The sequence below is a fragment of the Myripristis murdjan genome, chromosome 2, assembly GCF_902150065.1.
Source record: "Myripristis murdjan chromosome 2, fMyrMur1.1, whole genome shotgun sequence".
NCBI lineage: Eukaryota > Metazoa > Chordata > Actinopteri > Holocentriformes > Holocentridae > Myripristis > Myripristis murdjan.
The window spans coordinates 5,226,020-5,244,248 of NC_043981.1; positions in this window are offsets into that span (position 1 = coordinate 5,226,020).

Consider the following 18,229-nt stretch of genomic DNA (forward strand, 5'->3'; position numbering starts at 1 on the left):
GGCTCCCTGGAGGACAACATGCCCACAGCAAATGCTGTGGTCGATGTCGCAGACCTCGTTGACCTCCAGCCAGATTGGCAGAAGGGAAAGAGGAAAGCGACAAATAATAGCAAGCTAGCTGAGGCCATACAGCTCATGCAACAACAGTCCTTGGCGTCAGATGATGATGATGATGAGCCCATCTCACCAAGCCGCCAGGAGGCTGCCATGAAGCGTATGCCCATGGTAATTCAGACAAGCTGGTGCGACATGGCGCCAGCTTGGATGAAAAAAACAGATGCTGGAATAGGCCCTGAGCCCCCACAGCACTGCAACCAGCCAGAGAAGGCTGCAGAGGAGGGCAAGGCTGAGAGAGATCTGGATGTCAACAATGAGCTCCAGGAACCAGATAGCTGCGAGCCCTCTCTCCATGATGCCACCCCACAAGGCTGCAACCAGCTGGAGCAGCCCAAAGAAGAGGGAAAGGCTGAGAGCAATCTGGATCTCAGCAATGAGCTCCAGGTACTAGATGGCCACGAGCCCTCCCTCCATGACGCCACCTCACAAGGCTGCGACCAGCCACAGCAGCCCAAAGAAGAGGGAAAGGCTGAGAGGAATCTGGATCTCGGCAACGAGCTCCAGGTACCAGATGGCCGCGAGCCCTCCCTCCATGACACCACCCCACAAGGCTGCGACCAGTCGGAGCAGCCCAAAGAAGAGGGAAAGGCTGAGAGGAATCTGGATGGCTCCCCGGAGGACAACATGCCCACAGCAAATGCTGTGGTCGATGTCGCAGACCTCGTTGACCTCCAGCCAGATTGGCAGAAGGGAGAGAGGAAAGCGACAAATAATAGCAAGCTAGCTGAGGCCATACAGCTCATGCAACAACAGTCCTTGGCGTCAGATGATGATGATGATGAGCCCATCTCACCAAGCCGCCAGGAGGCTGCCATGAAGTGTATGCCCATGGTAATTCAGACAAGCTGGTTCGACATGGCGCCAGCTTGGATGAAAAAAACAGATGCTGGAATAGGCCCTGAGCTCCCACAGCACTGCAACCAGCCAGAGAAGGCTGCAGAGGAGGGCAAGGCTGAGAGAGATCTGGATGTCAACAATGAGCTCCAGGAACCAGATAGCTGCGAGCCCTCTCTCCATGATGCCACCCCACAAGGCTGCAACCAGCTGGAGCAGCCCAAAGAAGAGGGAAAGGCTGAGATGAATCTGGATCTCAGCAATGAGCTCCAGGTACCAGATGGCCACGAGCCCTCCCTCCATGACGCCACCCCACAAGGCTGCGACCAGCCACAGCAGCCCAAAGAAGAGGGAAAGGCTGAGAGGAATCTGGATCTCGGCAACGAGCTCCAGGTACCAGATGGCTGCGAGCCCTCCCTCCATGACACCAACCCACAAGGCTGCGACCAGTCGGAGCAGCCCAAAGAAGAGGGAAAGGCTGAGAGGAATCTGGATCTCGGCAACGAGCTCCAGGTACCAGATGGCCGCGAGCCCTCCCTCCATGACACCACCCCACAAGGCTGCGACCAGTCGGAGCAGCTCAAAGAAGAGGGTAAGGCTGAGGAGAGAGATCTGGGTCTTGGCAATGAGGTCCAAGTACCAGATGGCCACGAGCCCTCCCTCCATGACGGCACCCCACAAGGCTGCCACCAGCCGGAGCAGCCCAAAGAACAGGGTAAGGCTGAGAGGAATCTGGATCTCAGCAATGAGCTCCAGGTACCAGATGGCCACGAGCCCTCCCTCCATGACACCACCCCACAAGGCTGCGACCAGCCGGAGCAGCTCAAAGAAGAGGGTAAGGCTGAGGAGAGAGATCTGGATCTCACCAATGAGCTCCAGGTACCAGATGGCCGTGAGCCCTCCCTCCTTGACGCCACCCCACAAGGTTGCGACCAGCCGGAGCAGCCCAAAGCAGAGGGTAAGGCTGAGAGAAAAGTGGATCTCAAGAAAGAGTTCCAGGAACCGGAAAGCCGGCAGGTGACTGCAACCTCAACGGAGCTGTCATGGCGTCGCCGGGAGCCCGAGGCCGACATGGTGGACACAAAAATGGCCACCCCAGCAGTACTGCCATGGCGCCGCCGGGAGCCTGAGGCCGACATGGTGCAAGAGAGGATTCCCCTGAGACAAGGTCTTGAGAATGCCCCATTCAGAGCAATTCGTTGTTGCCCATCCTGCAAATCTGGTTACGTTATGTCATACGACCCGCACAGACTCTGTGAGGTGTGTCTCGGGGCAGAGCATGCAAACCAGGCTGTTTCTGGTGAGTCATCCTGTCCTCACTGCAACCTCCTGACCGAGATGGAGTTGACGCGCAGGGCAATTATTCTGGCTGCTTTTTCGGAGGAGGTTTGGATTATACATACTCCAAGCACTCTGGAAGAGTCCGATGACATCCTGACTCCTGTGAGCTGCCAGGAAGCAGCCAGTGAGACAGTGAGCCCTGTGGAGACTGTGGAAGACGCTTCAGAATTGGATGTCTCCCGAGAAGACAAGAACAAACTTGCTGCGGAGCTCCAGGCCTGCAAGGCTGAGATGGAAAAGATCCGTCAAACCATGGAGCAACAGGCCATCACCTTCAAGACTTTAGTGTCAGACCGAGAAGCCCTTGTCCACCTCTTGACGAAGTCAGATAACTCAAACAAGGGCTCCTGCCATTTGCAGAAGCTCCAACAGCAGCTCCACAGTGCTGAACAGCAGATTATGGACCAAAAAAAACTTGAGAATGCACTTTGCCAAGAAAATGAGGTGAGCAGGAAAACAATTGATGGGCTCAGAGAAACAATCACTAAAGAAAGGGCCTCGCGTGACCAGACAAAAGCCATGATGACAACTTTCAACCATGATGTCCAAAAACTCAAAGAGGAGCTCCTCAGTGCTAAACAACAGATTGTGAAGCAGGAGAACCTGGAAAAGACTCTTCATCAGGAAAATGAGCTCCAGCAAAGACAAACAGAAGTGCTCAAGAAAGCGCTTCTTAAAGAAAGGGCCAGAACCAGTGAGATGGAGGCCATGAGGCTCAAGGCTGCTGACACAGAAAAAACACTCCGCCACACCACAGAGCAACACCAGAGGAAGATGTCTTCAAGCACCAGAGACACCGCTATTAAGCTCCAAGCCATGACGTCAGAGAGGGATGCTCTCCGACAGAGTAAGATGGTGCTTAATGATCATGTTACGGCACTCAAAAATCTGGTGGATAAAGAGAGGGACTTCAGCAAGCAGCAAGAGGCTGCCATCCTGAAATCCTCAAAGATGGAGAAGACATTAAGAAAAGAACTAGTGGGAAAGAATCTGGAAGTCCAGAATCTTACAAGCAGGGTGAAGGCAGAGACTGAGCAGCAGGAGGCTCTTGGCCTCAAGAACACAGCTCTCCGTCAAGAGATCGATGAGCTCACCATCAAATTTGAGGCTTGTGAGACTGAAACATCGGCTCTTCGCCATCAGCTGGAAGCTCAAAACAAAGAACCGCAAAAAAAGAAAGCTTCCTGGCTGAAAAGACTCATGAGGTCTGGGAAAAAAACAAAGAAAAAACTCCAAGAGGATTAAGACAACAGAGGAGTTCATTTCCATCAGTGACTCCATCTTCCTCCACCTAGCCTTTCCCTACACCCTTTTGCAATTCATCACATGACCGGGGGGACATGTGATGAATTTCAAAACCATTCTCTTTGTCTTCAATAAAAATTAGCACCTCTAAAGTAATGCACTTTCTGAATTCCTTTATTGCTGTGGCACTAAAGCCAGCATCATAATGCATGACTTTCAGTGCTGGAATGGAACTCACTTCTATATTTCAGAGGGAAATATTGTACTCTTTACAATGAATGAATCATTAATCAACTTATAAAATAAAAAGAATCAAATTATAAATGATCATGTATTTTATAGGATAAGATACCCAGCAATATCTAAAGTTATTAGCTCCACCTTTACCTGCTGCAACACTAAAATGAACTCATCACATTTTGATGCTGACACTTTTGTAAGATTAAGTAAGACTTTGTAGTCTTTTATACTGTGGTATTGTTGCTTTTCTGAAGAAATTTAAGATCTGAATACTTCTTCCACCACTGACGGCAGACAAGGGCTGTAGCAGTGTCCTAGCCGGCAGCGTGCATACCATGCAGGCAAAATCCTTGCTGCAGCAGCCTGGGTTAGAAAAATGCAAAGATAATGTATAACCATTTTTTTTTAAATTGCAGTTGTATTTATGTCTTTAACATAATGGTCTCTGACATAACACACTAGATTCCCCTTCAGTCTGACATCAACCTCCATCTCACACTTCTTTACATACAACTGCAGCACACAAATGTTCTGACTGTGATAGTACAAAAACCTGATGGCACACACCTCAACAAACCTCAGAAGATGGTTGGCTGCCTGTGCTGAGCTTACCTTGGGTGTTTTCTTCTGGCCTCTTGATGTGGGGGGCAGGAGGTGCAACAGCAACAGGAGAGCTGACAAAAGGGGTATTTAAGACAGAAAGGGGAAAAAAGAATTAGAAAAAATGACCTCTTTCTTAATACAGCTGCCATTTAGCTAAAACAGCAGCCTTGTGATAATCCTGTTAACAAAGCTGAAATTATTAAGTTTTAGTTCACACTGTTTGAAATAGCGGTTCATGCAGCTTCTTAGTATTGAAGTTGCAGTCAATATTCAAATGACCAAAGATATGAAATCATTTATTTCAGGATATCTAATTTAGATTTCATTTACCCTTCTACGTGTTGCATCTAACAGCATCTTAGCTTTGTCATACTCTTTGAAGACAACAAAAACACACAACATGCCTCACATAATAACAAAAAGCAGGTGGCCTGGATATACAAATGTGGGGGAAGTGTGTATATATGTTAGTGTGTGTGTGTGTGTATGTGTGTGTGTGTGTGTGTGTGTGTGTGTGTGTGTGTGTGTGTGAGAGAGAGAGAGAGAGAGAGAGAGAGCAGAGGTGGGCAGAGGTGGTTATCAATAACTCTGCCCAGAGACAGACCCTCTGACAAACATCAGAGAAACCTGCCATCTCAAATTCCAAGACCTCCATCATCTCTCCAAAACGCACTTGATGTCTATAGACAAGGAAAACAAAACTACTTACATCAACAATTGGAAAAACGAAATGAAATCCATCAGCAAATTAGAATGTTATCGCTCATTGAACAGAGAATATTCTCTAGCAAATTACCTAGTCAGTGTAAAAAACCCTAAACAGAGACACACATTAGCAATGTACAGACTCAGTGACCATCAATTACAGATTGAAAAAGGTCGATATAAGAAAGAATGCAAGCCCAGAGAACTGAGAGTATGTAAACACTGTTCATCAGGGGAAATAGAAACAGAGGCCCACTTTCTCCTCTCCTGCCAACTGTACCAAACCGTGAGACAGACTTTCATACAGCAAGTTACAGCAGTAGACCCATCATATCAGAGAAAAACATGTGATGAACTGTTGAAACTCTGTCTGGGAGAAAATCCACAATTTACACAGCTTGCTGCACAATACGTAAGACTCTGCCATGAAATTAGAGAACATGAATGCTAATTAGAATTTCTTGACTATATGATGTTTCCATAATAATACGATATAGTCACATTTCATATGTATTTGATAGGGTTGTATTTCATATTGATTTTTTTTAAATATCATCTGTAGCCTATGTGTTCATTTCTTTTTCAATATGTTTTTTACTCTGTAAAGAATTTGTGAATTTTGAATCTCTCAAATGTATTTGTTTTGCCTTTGTTTATTTTATTGATTGATGCTTTGGCAACTGTGTTTTTTCAAACATGCATGCCAATAAAGCAAATTTGAATTGAATTGAATTGAGAGCTCGTTTCCCGCTGCAGCAGACATTTAGCACAGGTATGTGACACCACAAAGAAGACTCTCTGTCGGCTGCACGTACAGGTCCGTTAGCTGTCGGTGACGCCACCCGCTGCTAGATGTCAAATCACAGCAAAAGTTCCTCTGCGTGTAAGGTTGAGAAATGCCTGGGATTTTGATCAATAAAATAGTTTCACTACTAAAAAGCTATTTGATTTAGAAAACAGCGACGTTACGACCACGCTGAGAAATGAAGTTAAACTAGTAACGTTGCTACTGCCCATCACTGCATCCTGGTTATGTCGACTCTTTTCCAATAATTTTCTGGCCATGTTTATAATTGTGGAAAGTCTATTTTTTATTCTTAGACCCCAGGTGGCCATACCAAATTCATATCAATACCCAGACTTCAAATTCTCCCTCTCATTTGTTGGAATAGGTGGTTCAAAACTTGTGACAGTTCTTTAGATTTATCCTTTACCCCACTGTCCCACGGCTTGGATCGGAGGCGTCCGCCTTCACCTTTTAAAAACCACAAGTTCAACTTGTGCTCGTGAAGCGTGTGGATTTTAATGTGTGTGTGTGTGTGTGTGTGTGTGTGTGTGCGCGCGCGCTCGAGTCTCAATGTTAAATACGCACATCGGCCTCGCAATATGTGTGGATGGATGGATGCATTTGACTGATGTATTTTTGGCCCTACAGGTGGTGTCACCTCCAGCGCCGCCTGGCTCAAGCGGCAGGAGGAACTGTCCGTGGTGCTGAAGACACAAGCCTGGCCTCGCCCTGGAGCGGCAGGACAGGAGTGTGAACACGGAGTATCTGAAATTCAAACTAGAAACTGGGAAACTACAATTGGAAAAACAAATCCTGGAATTTGGAAGTCCAGAGTCTCTCACGAAGGAATTTTATTTATTTATTTATTTATTTAACAGTTGTATGTCTTTAACATAATGGTCTCTGGTGTTGCAATTTAAATGCCGTTATCATAGTGGCACGCGGCCAATAAAATCTTCACAAACCTTTCAACATCCTTTCTCATCCACCTGTCACTTCAAATAAAATCGTGTTTTTGCTCCCAAACACCAACTTTGCAATTGAGAATGATCTCTCCTGCACCATGTCCCGCCCAAACATCCTGTTTCAACAGGAAGTACAAAAAATCAAGAAAGTAAAAGTCCTTATCATGGGGTCTTTAATCCATTTCTAATCTCCCCCAGTGTGTTATGTGATGTCACCTTGATGTGTTTAAAAAAAGTTAGTGACTTGTTGTTTGACCTATGACCAACTTCCCCGTGAGGTTTTTGTGATGTCAAGCGTATGAGTGTGGAAGCTGTGGTGCCCTGTTTGTGCTTAGCCCCGCCCCTGTAAGCAATACTGTCACCATTAGACACGCCTCTTTCAGCCAATCAGTGAGCAGTGTTTGTGAGTGACCCATGACCGACCTCCCAGCTGGGTTTTATGGTGTTATGTATCTGCATTTGAAAACTATGCCTCTGTTTGTGCTGAGCATCGCCGATTTCCATGCCGCTTGAGGCTGATTGGCCAGAAAAGTCGATTCTTGCTGGCCCATGACCTCCACCAAGTTTTGTGCAAAGTCATCCCGCATTTTTTGACTTATCCTGCTGATAGATGGACATAGAGTCTTTGCATGCCTTTTTCTTTGAAATGTTAATTTCCCTCTCCTGAAAAAATTGTCTTTCTTTCTTTTTCCTTTTTTATTATCTCTATTTTATTTTATTTTATTTCGTTTTATTTTGTTTTATTTTATCTTATTTTATTTTTTAGGTGAGGTGATTTAATTGTGGTAATTTCTTGTATATAATCTTTAAATATTTAAACATTTATAATTTTAATAATGTTTTTAGCTACTTTTCTGGTAATGTTTTTTTTTTTTCTCTAGTTTTCAGGTATTTTATTTATTTATTTATTTATTTATTACATTCTAGTCTTTCTTGGTAATTTCTTGGTAATTTACTCATCAGGTTTTTTCCCATGTTTTTGAAAGAAATCAGGTGAATTTCCATAACTGAGCTTGTTATTTTTGCCGCAGAAAATTTCTGTTTTTTTCCACATTTTCCTGACAGAATATGAAAGAACTCAATCTGATTGTGCAATAGAAGAAGCTGGAACAGGCTGATAAAATCTGCCCCAATTTCCTCTCCACAAGACACTGAATACCTCTCTTTTATCCACGTGTTACACAGCCCAACAGTCTCTTTTGGCACATTAACCACTGGCTCTCAGTTGATGAGCTCGAACTAGAAAAACACAGTTTGAGCATTCTAAAAAGCCACTCAATTATACAGCTCTATTCTTAGTATAAATCTCCTTAGTCAATATTCAGCATGCAACATGTGGCCCATTGGGTGTGAAATGGCGATGAAATGACTATGGCGTGACCCACTTGCCCCACATCCCATGTCCTCAGAGGAGAACATTTAATCAGATGGTTTACTGGTGTTATTTATGTCATTTGATCGGCTTTTACATATAACTGAGCGTGATGCAGTGCCACAAGGTCTTCCCACTTAATCTGAAACATCACATCTTCATCTCTGTGTTGATGGCAGACTACATAATTGTTTTATTTTGCTTTTCTGGGTCTTTGAAACCTGGTCAGCGTCTCCATGCTAATCATGACTTGGCTCTTGGCTCTTGAACATTGTTTACTCTCTGAAATGGATAATTCCTCTCTGACAATTAACCGCTGGTGTCCAATATATTTGCGTCACAATAAGGGAATTGCAGCCTTTACCGGTCCCCAGTTTAAAAATCTATATTTAAACCAAAAGCAGCTCTGGGTGAAGAAATTCTTTTGTCCCTGAGATCTGAGACAGCTTAACAGGTTATTATTAGAGTCACCGCTTGGCCAGCGCCGTCAGGATTGTAAATGTTTGGTCATGATATCAGGTATTGCAAGAGTAATTAATCTTTATATGTGAGTTTAAGCAGGAAATACAGTATGGCTCACGTCAGATGACGTCTGTGGCTCAGCATGAGAGGCCAGGTCCCGAGGGCATGGTGTCTAATCCAAATGAAATGGCTGCACTGTAACATTTCTGGAACCTCTAACTTTTTTTGTGTGGCTTTAATAAAGTGACAGGGAGGTCTGTATGCTGCCATTCACTCCACTTGTAGAAAGAGCTTCCAATTTCCACCTCTCCATTCATGTGCAACTATTCTCAAAACACAGAACAGAATAGAACAGAATAGAATGATCTTTATTGTCATCATCCTCAGGTACAATGACATTTCGCATGCCTTCTCTCAGTGTAGTTAAAACAGATAAAAGAAGCAACACTGGGAAAACAGCAGTATTAGCAACAGCAGCAGCTTAATAAATAAGTAAACAAATAAATACAGCGCAGCTTAAAAAGAAGCAATAATGCTTCCAAGTGCAAAGATGAGAGGTGATTCAATTTACACATTTAAAAAGTAGCTATTGCGAGTGATTTAGCAGTCTGAATGGGTTGAGGCAGGTGTGTGCAGGTGTGTTTGTCGAAGTGTGTGTGCGTGTTTTGTCACAGTCCCTGAGGTGTGTGTCCATGTGTAAACTAAAAACTAATATACCAACAAATTACAAATATGAGAGAAAGTAAATCAAGAGTGAACCTGGATCTATTTTCTTATTCAAACAGTTGTATTATGGAAATTCAGCCACTGACCCTCTTTGAGTCATGTTTGTAATTGTTCATATTTTAGTTAGAACTATGTTTTTGAGAGCTGTTTTGTGAATGTGAGTACGCTCATGAATAAGGAGGTGAAAAACAGGAGCTCTGTCTACTACAGCACAGCTCCTGCTGAACCAAAGTGTCAGAACACTTATATTGAGTTCAAGAACATATACAGGAATGTATTTTTACTAATATTGTTACTAAAATTGCTTTATTAAACTTCCATGTGGCATGATGAGGACGTGTTCTTGCCTGGACGATAAACTGACAGCTTTTTCTTCTCTCTCTCCACGGTGGATCATCTACATTGGTGCTGATGTTTTTAAACAGCGTGGGATCATCAGTGAGCAGGAAAGCCTTCAGTGTCTAGCTCAAATTGCTGTTGATGTTGTATATGAACACTTGTAGGGAGCAGATCTGTGACTTTACTATGACAACATGGTCTCTGTGTGCATTTACACCAAACATGTAGGGTTTTTGAACTCAGCACACCTTTAGTTTGGTTCATCTGTCAACGTAAGAAAGGCTTAGTTGGACGTATGAAATAGGTTACACTAATTATAGGCTGGGGATCAACCTGTTCAACTCTGGTGGCAGCAAATAATCCTGCAAGAATTCTGAAAATGTGTTTCAGTCCTCTAACAAAACAACTGTACGTCATTACGTGTGTAATTCAAACAATGGGTGCACTGAAAAAATCTCCACCTTAACTATTCAGCCATTCATTGTTATTTTTAGTGTTAAAATCGTATTTTTCCTCAAACAAGGTAACAAAAATAGTGGGATGAGGTAATCGCTCTCTTTTCCAATGCTAATCAACTTGTTTTCAGAATTTTCCCAAGTCATAATGAGCTGATCTGCTTTATTCTGCTTTGTTTCAACATATTTATGCTTGTTCCCAGTTATGTTCCTGAAACAAGTGCAACTGCATTTGCCATAAGTGGGATCATCTCATCCCACTGGCAGATAGTTGTTGTTTTTTTTACCCTGTTTGAAGAAAAACAAGACAAGAAAGTCAAGTGTGAGAAAACGTAAGTCTGGATTGATGCTCACATCCAGTTGTGAATTCATGTGTTCTTCACCAGTTTGAACACCAGAGAAGAAGAGTGCAGAAAAGTCAGTCATGCTTATCTTGTTACGGGAGCTGCCAAAATCCGTAACCTGGCAGGATGACAGGTCACCAAATCTCTGTCCGGTAAACAAGTTTGATTTGAGAGTCATGAGACTTTTGTGAAGTCCTGGATCACTGCTCATTTGCTGCCTGATCCCAAACAAAGCAACCAAGTGTGGAAACAAGTGTCAGTGTCGGGAAACACGGCAAAATAAGGCACATGATCACACCAGTAACAAGAAAATGATATTTTTTATTACAGGAAAGTTGATTTGCATAGGAAAAAAAGATTATCTCTTCCCAGTGGCTGTTTTCAATTGTTAGATATTTTTAGACTTAATACTATTTGTTAAGACAGACATATTTGCTGCATAATGAAGCAGAAAAATCTGGATGCTATGCTGTTTTTCTGAGTGTAGAACACTGAAATAATTTTGAAGTTGTGAAGGTGAACAAATAAACACACAAATGAATAAATGAAAGAAAAATGAATTAAAATCAGCAATCTGGTTCCTCTCAAGTAGTTTTAGGTTCTTGTGCCTCCATAATCCATTGTGTGACATGATAGGACATTTACTCAAACCGACTGACTTTAACTGTAACATCATCATCAACGTCATAAAACCACAAGCACAACGCACCATTCTTTTATATAATTCCAAATGTACGTTCATGCGCCCACAAGCTCACAATCCCAATATGCTTTCATCATTCATGCCTTTCTGTGGGTGACCCAAGAATATTTTTTCCCCTCAATATTATCAGCTTTCTCAAGTGAACAGATTACAGTGGCATTTTGTCTTTACTGTAATCCTGTTAGAAGTTATTGTAACTCTGCTAATCTGTCTCACTCACAAACCTGTGAGAAAACGTAATATTCTACTATTGAAATTGACTGAACTAGTAAACAGCACGTAAGAGTGATTGCTAGAATGAACATGACCCAGGCCTCCAGTCGTCACCGTACAATTAAAGTTTTAATCATCCGCAATCCTCTCATGTCGGCGAGACGCAGGAACAGGTGGGCAAGCGCCATGAGGCAGTGGCTTGTGTATGTGACCTTAATATTAATGCCAGAGATTAGCACGAACCCAGGCGGAGCATTGTTCTGTGTGCTGCTAACACACATGCAGGAATAATCTCACTGCTCCAGCCACTCTTACTGCCCACACGCAGCACAAAATGACTGGTAATGCATCTGCAGGGGGGGGCGCTGATAGTGCTGTTGATCAATGCCAGTGACTCAAAAAAATTACGCCGGTTGGATTGCAAAATTCACTCTCCGGGCCTGTAACTCTCTGTTTGCACAGCGAGTGGATCTGGAGTTGTTATAGTTGTTTTCCATTTTCATTCTCTGCAGGGATCATGTGCCGTTGCTATGGAGCGTTGCTAATACTGGACGTTTCCACAACAACCCTCATGGATTCCATATACTGTAACTTAAGGAGAGACGTGGCCTCAGTCACAAGGGGCATGATTTTTGCTCTCCATATGGCAGAAAATATTTAGTATTTATCAATATTTATCACACATGATCACCAACGAATTTGACATCATGGAGTTCATCAGTGTGTGGAAGATAGATAAGCTTCCCAACACTTTTATACACATTAATTCATTTCATTCAAATCTGTAATTTTATTAGCTGTGACAGCTCCGCATAAATGCATGATCGCTTTTAAGTCGTCAAGGTGAGCTGTCAGGTTGGATTTCTGATCTCTGCTATGTGGTGTGAACGTGGCATTACTGTGGCTCTGTTGTATTTGAAAGGTTTGAGCTAAAACTCCAATCTGCATGTGGGCTGAGGAAGACTGTGGGTGCATCAAAGAAACCCGTCACTCACACAGATGGCTTCCTGGGCAATCGCACCACTAAAACACCTTTTAATTTTCATCCAGTTGATTGGACCTGAGTCAAAGAGGAACGGTGAGCCACTTAGTTACCTGCACCGTTCTGCAAAAACTATTAATCAAACAAGCCATTTAAATTGTTTCGGCCAAAAAAAACTTATTTTTCTGAAGTCAAGTGATATCTCAATATTGATTCAAGCCGTTACATAAATGCACATGCTTCCAGTGCAATCTCAGTTATATCAGTTAATCAACTGTGGTGATCCCTCTAAATTCAAATGCTAGAAATTAAGTGAAATTATCTCACCATGAAAATTAAGATTTGAATCTTTCAGACAAGATATTTTCCCAGGAGTGTCAAAGATGCCCTCTGTAAGTGCAAATACTGATCTTGCTTTTTTTTTTTTTTTTTCAACACGGCGTTATTTGTCAAAACACAGAGGTGATAATAGATCTTAAAAGTGCTGGGAGTGTCAAGTTTCATCTTGTCACTTCTCTGATCTGTGATAGACCAAGCAACAGACTCCTGGCCTCATAATATGAAGATGCAAAACACCAGTTTTTTGAAAAGCAAAAAACAAACACAAAAACCCATCTTTTCCTTTCCTTTTCATACACATGTATTAACAATTTCAAACAAGGTTTTGAGTTTAATCAAGTGAAAGCATTTATTGTCGTATGGTAGTTTTACAATGAAAGTCCTGCTTTGCCTTCCACACTGAATACTGTTTATCAAGACACATCAGGTATAAAAAATGAAAAACAAATAAAAAATAAAAGAGAATGAACAGTAAATATCAGCAGATAAAGGAAATAAAAAAATAGCTATAAACCTCTATACATAATGCACAGAATAGTATTAGGTGATGAAATTTCTGTGCAAAAATTCAAATTCTGTATTCAGACAGTGGGTAAATGTCTGTGAGTGTGTACGTGTGTGTGTGTGTGTGTGTGTGTGTGTGTGTGTGTGTGTGTGTGTGTGTGTGTGTGTGTGTGTGTGGTGCTGAGAGCGTGCACACAGTGCTGCACAACTTTTATCTGTGGACAGCTTGGCTACCGGAGGCATCCACTTTGGCTTTCCGGCTTGCTCTACTGGCATGTGGTCAACTCAAGTGTGACGTCACTTCTGACTTCCAAGGGAAACGAAAAGCAGGATTCGATCTGTTGAGCGGGCTGATGGCCTGAGGGTAAAGCTGCCCCTCAGCCTAAAGGGCCTCTGCACCTCTGAGCCTCCTGCTAGAGGGCAGGGAAGTATGAAAAACCTGTGTCGGAGGTGGATGAACTCTTTGATGATGCTGTAGGCTCCTCTGTAGAATCTCTGGTGGTAGATGTCCTGCAGAGACGAAGGGGCGTCCTGGCGATCTTCTCCACCCTGCAGGCGTTTGTGGTCCATGGCGGCGATGTTCCCATACCACACAGTGATGCTGCTGGTCAAGATGCTGCAACTGCTATTGCGGTTTCATGATGTGGATGCCCAGGAATTTACCGCTGCTGGCCCTCTCCACATCAGACTCAGGTCAGAATCTCCTTGGAGTTATCTGTATTGAGAGAGATTGTTTCTGTCACGCCATGTCACCAGACTTGCCACCACTCTCCTGTTATGTTTCATCACTCGCAGTGGTCAGACAAATGGACAGCGTTGTCCTTGTGTGAGGCCACGCAATCACCGTTGAATAGTGTGTAGAGCATGGAGCGGAGGATGCATATCAGTAAGAATATCAGCTCTGACTGATTGAGGTGTGCCAAGTGAGGAAATCTTGTGCAAGGGACAGGTTAAAGATGGAGGTGAAAACATCAGCCAGCTCTGTAGCACATATCTCAAGGTTCAGCCAGGGAATGTTATCTGGGCATGCTGTCTTGTGGGGGTTAATTCCCCTCAGGACTTGAGATTACACAGTTCTTGCATGTCCTGTGTCCGAGAATTTCCTCGGTGTTTCACTGCTGGTGGTCTCGAAGCGTAAATACGAGTTATTAAGCTGCTCAGGCAGGGTAATGATGGTGTTGGCTATTTATGTGGTGGTTGTCACAGTTGCAGCTAAACAGGCGCTGGAACTGAGGAAAATCACTTTGTATTAACAGGCTCCAGTACGCAGGCAGATGAGGTGAAATGAACTTACTAGTAGAAAACACAAGCAACTAAACACGACAGCTGCAACACAAGGGAGCACTGACAACAAGCTGACGATGGAAACACAAAGGTTTAATACACATGGAACTAATCGGAGACACAAGACACAGCTGGTGAGGAGGCAGGGACAGAGAATGGAGGGAAGACACTGGAGACACAGGACAGGACAGAGATAATACCAGCAGCTGCAGGTGAGCAGTAGGGTGTGTTACGAAACAAGAGTAATGGGTTAGCAAGGTATGTATAGTGTAAAGCCAGAGTCATCGCCATGGTAACGTATGCTGAAAACATAACCCTCTCCAGACCAGGTTATGTTCAGAGTTTCGGCTAAAAATCGGCTTTTTTCCTGTTTGCTTTGGGTAATATGTCCATTAACCCTTTCACTTTTACATGGAATATCATCCACAAAATACAAGAATAATAAACCACAGCAACTACATGCCATTTTGAATTATATTTTTATGTTTGGTCCTCACTTACTGCCAAGTTTCTCTGATGCTGCTGGTACCACATCGAATAAAACAACAAATAAAAATCAAAGTCTATCACACACAGGCCTGTTATTATATCAGTTAAATTTATTTCACTTGATACTGACAAAAACTACAGTCATGTACATGTAGCCTTGCTTACAGGATAATGTGAGTCCTAAATGCAACTCTTGAGCGTATTGTTTAATTAATAGAAATAAACTGGAGGATAATTTATGAATTGAGCTACAGTTTTCTGCCAGCAATCTTCAGTAATCATTTTGTGTACTCCTTGTAGCTCTCGATAATGACAGTTTGTTCCTCCTGGGTGAAGTAGGCGGCACACAGTTGGCCCATTTTGTGCAGAAGAAGAGTCCCACTCTGTTAATGCACATAGAGCTCAGAGAAGAGAGCCGGCCTGCACAAAGCCAACTGATAACCACCATCTTGAGCCAGATCACACAAACAAAAGTCAGGCTTCTTCATAGTACAGCCCTCAAAACTCAAACAACAAAAAGTCCATAAACAGTCTCAGTTTTTAAATTGAAATATCAAATTTCAGATTTTATTTATTCAAGTAAAGCCCATTATCACAGTTTACAGTCTAAAAGACCTAAACATGCCCACAAGTTTGCATCCAATTGTTATCCACTATGTGTAATAAGGAAAAATAAGAAGTTTCTATGAAAAAATGATCAATTAATTAATGATACATGCTGCTGTGTTATGTTAGTTTACCAAACATGCTGTGAATAGAGAGAAAGGTCGACACGGAGTGTAGAATTTTTCAAGAAAGATGGAAGGAGTAGTTATTTTCTTCTGGGATGTAAATTGCAAACATGTATGGAAATGTAAATTTGCTGCATTTCTCTCTTCCGCTTTATGTAATTCTACATGATGTGCTTTAAAATAATGGAGCAGATAGCAGCCAAAAAAATCCATGTGTCAACTCAGGTTATACTGACGTTTGCAAAAAATAATCCGGCCCTCGTGAGGTCTCAGTTGAACGAATGCAGCTCATGACCTAATATGAGTTTGACACCCTTGGTCTCGGGCAAACACAAGAGTGCGTGATCTCATCCAAAGTCCACAAATTCAACACAAAAAATGAATCCATAAATGCATAACCATGACAGTGGTGCCCTTATAGTCTGTGACAAATCCATGCTCTTAAACAGGAGATAGAAATGCAAATCAGCACGGCGCGGTTTGACTCAACGTGGCCAAAAGTGCTACTGGACAAAACAGTAACACACACTCACACAAGCACACACACGCATGCCACAACAGCCACCATGCACGTCGGAGCACTTGGATGACTCACGCAGCATGAATACAAATTCTGTATTGAAGAGTCCTCGATGCACCAGTCTGAGGAGCGGAGGTACTAATTCCCCCTTGAGGCGCTGCTTTTCCCTCAGATGTGATGAAGATTCATCTAACCTGACAGTCTCTGGAGAGTGAAAAGAGAAGACGAGAGGGAAAAAAATGTCCCGAGGGGTGGTAATTAAAGGTGCAATGTGCATTTTCTCACATTAAAATAACCATTCTGTCAATAAAGAGAATATGTTGTATTTTATAAGTCTACAACAACAAAAAGTCTACAAGAACAAAAGTGCTAGTTTCACTTTTTTAATCGCAGATCAGCTGCATTCACTAAAAACATAAATGAATGACTGTAGCATGCCTCAAGGCGAAAGGTTACAAACTGTAGTTTCCCCACCACACTGGGTAACTTTTCATATCATATTTTATTTAAAGCGACATGAAACTTCCTTGGCCTCTTTTTCTATCTACTACCTCTTGCATTTGAGGACTAGAAACTCCATTTGCATGTAAACTGTTTTTCTCTTATGAGTAATTTTGACTCACAACAACAAATAAATTGCTGAATGGCTTCACTATTGCTCCTTATGAAAACACACTTCAGGCGTCTACTGATGTACCACACTAGAACTAAGTGCAGAGCAGAACAGCTTTTTGATGCTTTTAGAGTGTGAGCCCATTGAACCAGCTGCTGCATTTGAAAAAAAAAATAAAAAAAAAAAAAAAATTGTCTGGTGTTTCTTGTTCATTTCTGCCTTTCCTCTCAAGTTTGTTTCTTCAGCTTTGAGCTGCTGGCAGACAGCTAAATGTGAATTTGACATTCGGAGGCTGTAGTGGGTTGGCCAGAACCTGCAGTCCTCTACTGACATAGCTACGGTAGAAGTTGCCAAAAACATATTTTACTTATTTTTACATCAAAATGTTCAAGTGAATTTATCAATTATTTTATTACAAAATACAATATCCACACTTTGACAAATGTAACATACTCTTACAAAATGACTGACTAAAGGAAACACTCTTACAGACTGCTTCCTCTATGTTTTGGACACTGAATGATTCAGCAAACATATGTGTATACATTTTTATGGCTCCTCAGATAAGATAAGTACTTTGATGTCCTCACAGATGCAATATGGTTTGCAGCTGAAAAACGAAAATCGCAACCCTTATCTCACACACCACACTTATTCCATTGAAGACATAATGAAAAAAAAAAAACAATCAACAGTAATCATTCAGTCTAACAAGTCTCAAAATTTTGCTGCGTAGGTTGAAATGTCCACCAGAGCCTCACAACACAGAAAAGGCACAAGTCATGAATAATCTGTATAAATAAACAGATTATATGTATTTATTAAAGATGAAGTGATGAAGTGACTGACTCCACCCAGCAACCAGCGCTGTCCGTGGTGCTGAAGCAAGCACTAAGTGTTCGTCTCGGGTCATGGTGGCAGGTGAAATCCACTTGACTGAAGTTGTTTTTTTATTTTTTTGTGGAAAAACAAACAAACAAACAAAAAAAAAACTAGCTTGTAGGCCTTTTTTCAGCAGCATCATCATCAGTGTATACTATTATTGTCTGTTCAGTATGTTATGAAGATAATATTGGCTGATGAAGTATTGGCACAACACCAATTAGCACAATATTCTGTCTGTCAGAATATGCTGCATTTAGTTGGAAACACATTTCCTTTATCCTGTTTCTCTCAGAAACCATACTCATTACCTTGAAAAACGCATTTGTGATTCAAATAATGGCTCTTGGTAATGTATCACCACCCCCCACAGATGTGTGATTTTAATGCTTTCATGGGAGCTCACCTCCCAGTGGCTCCCACATAACTCCGGC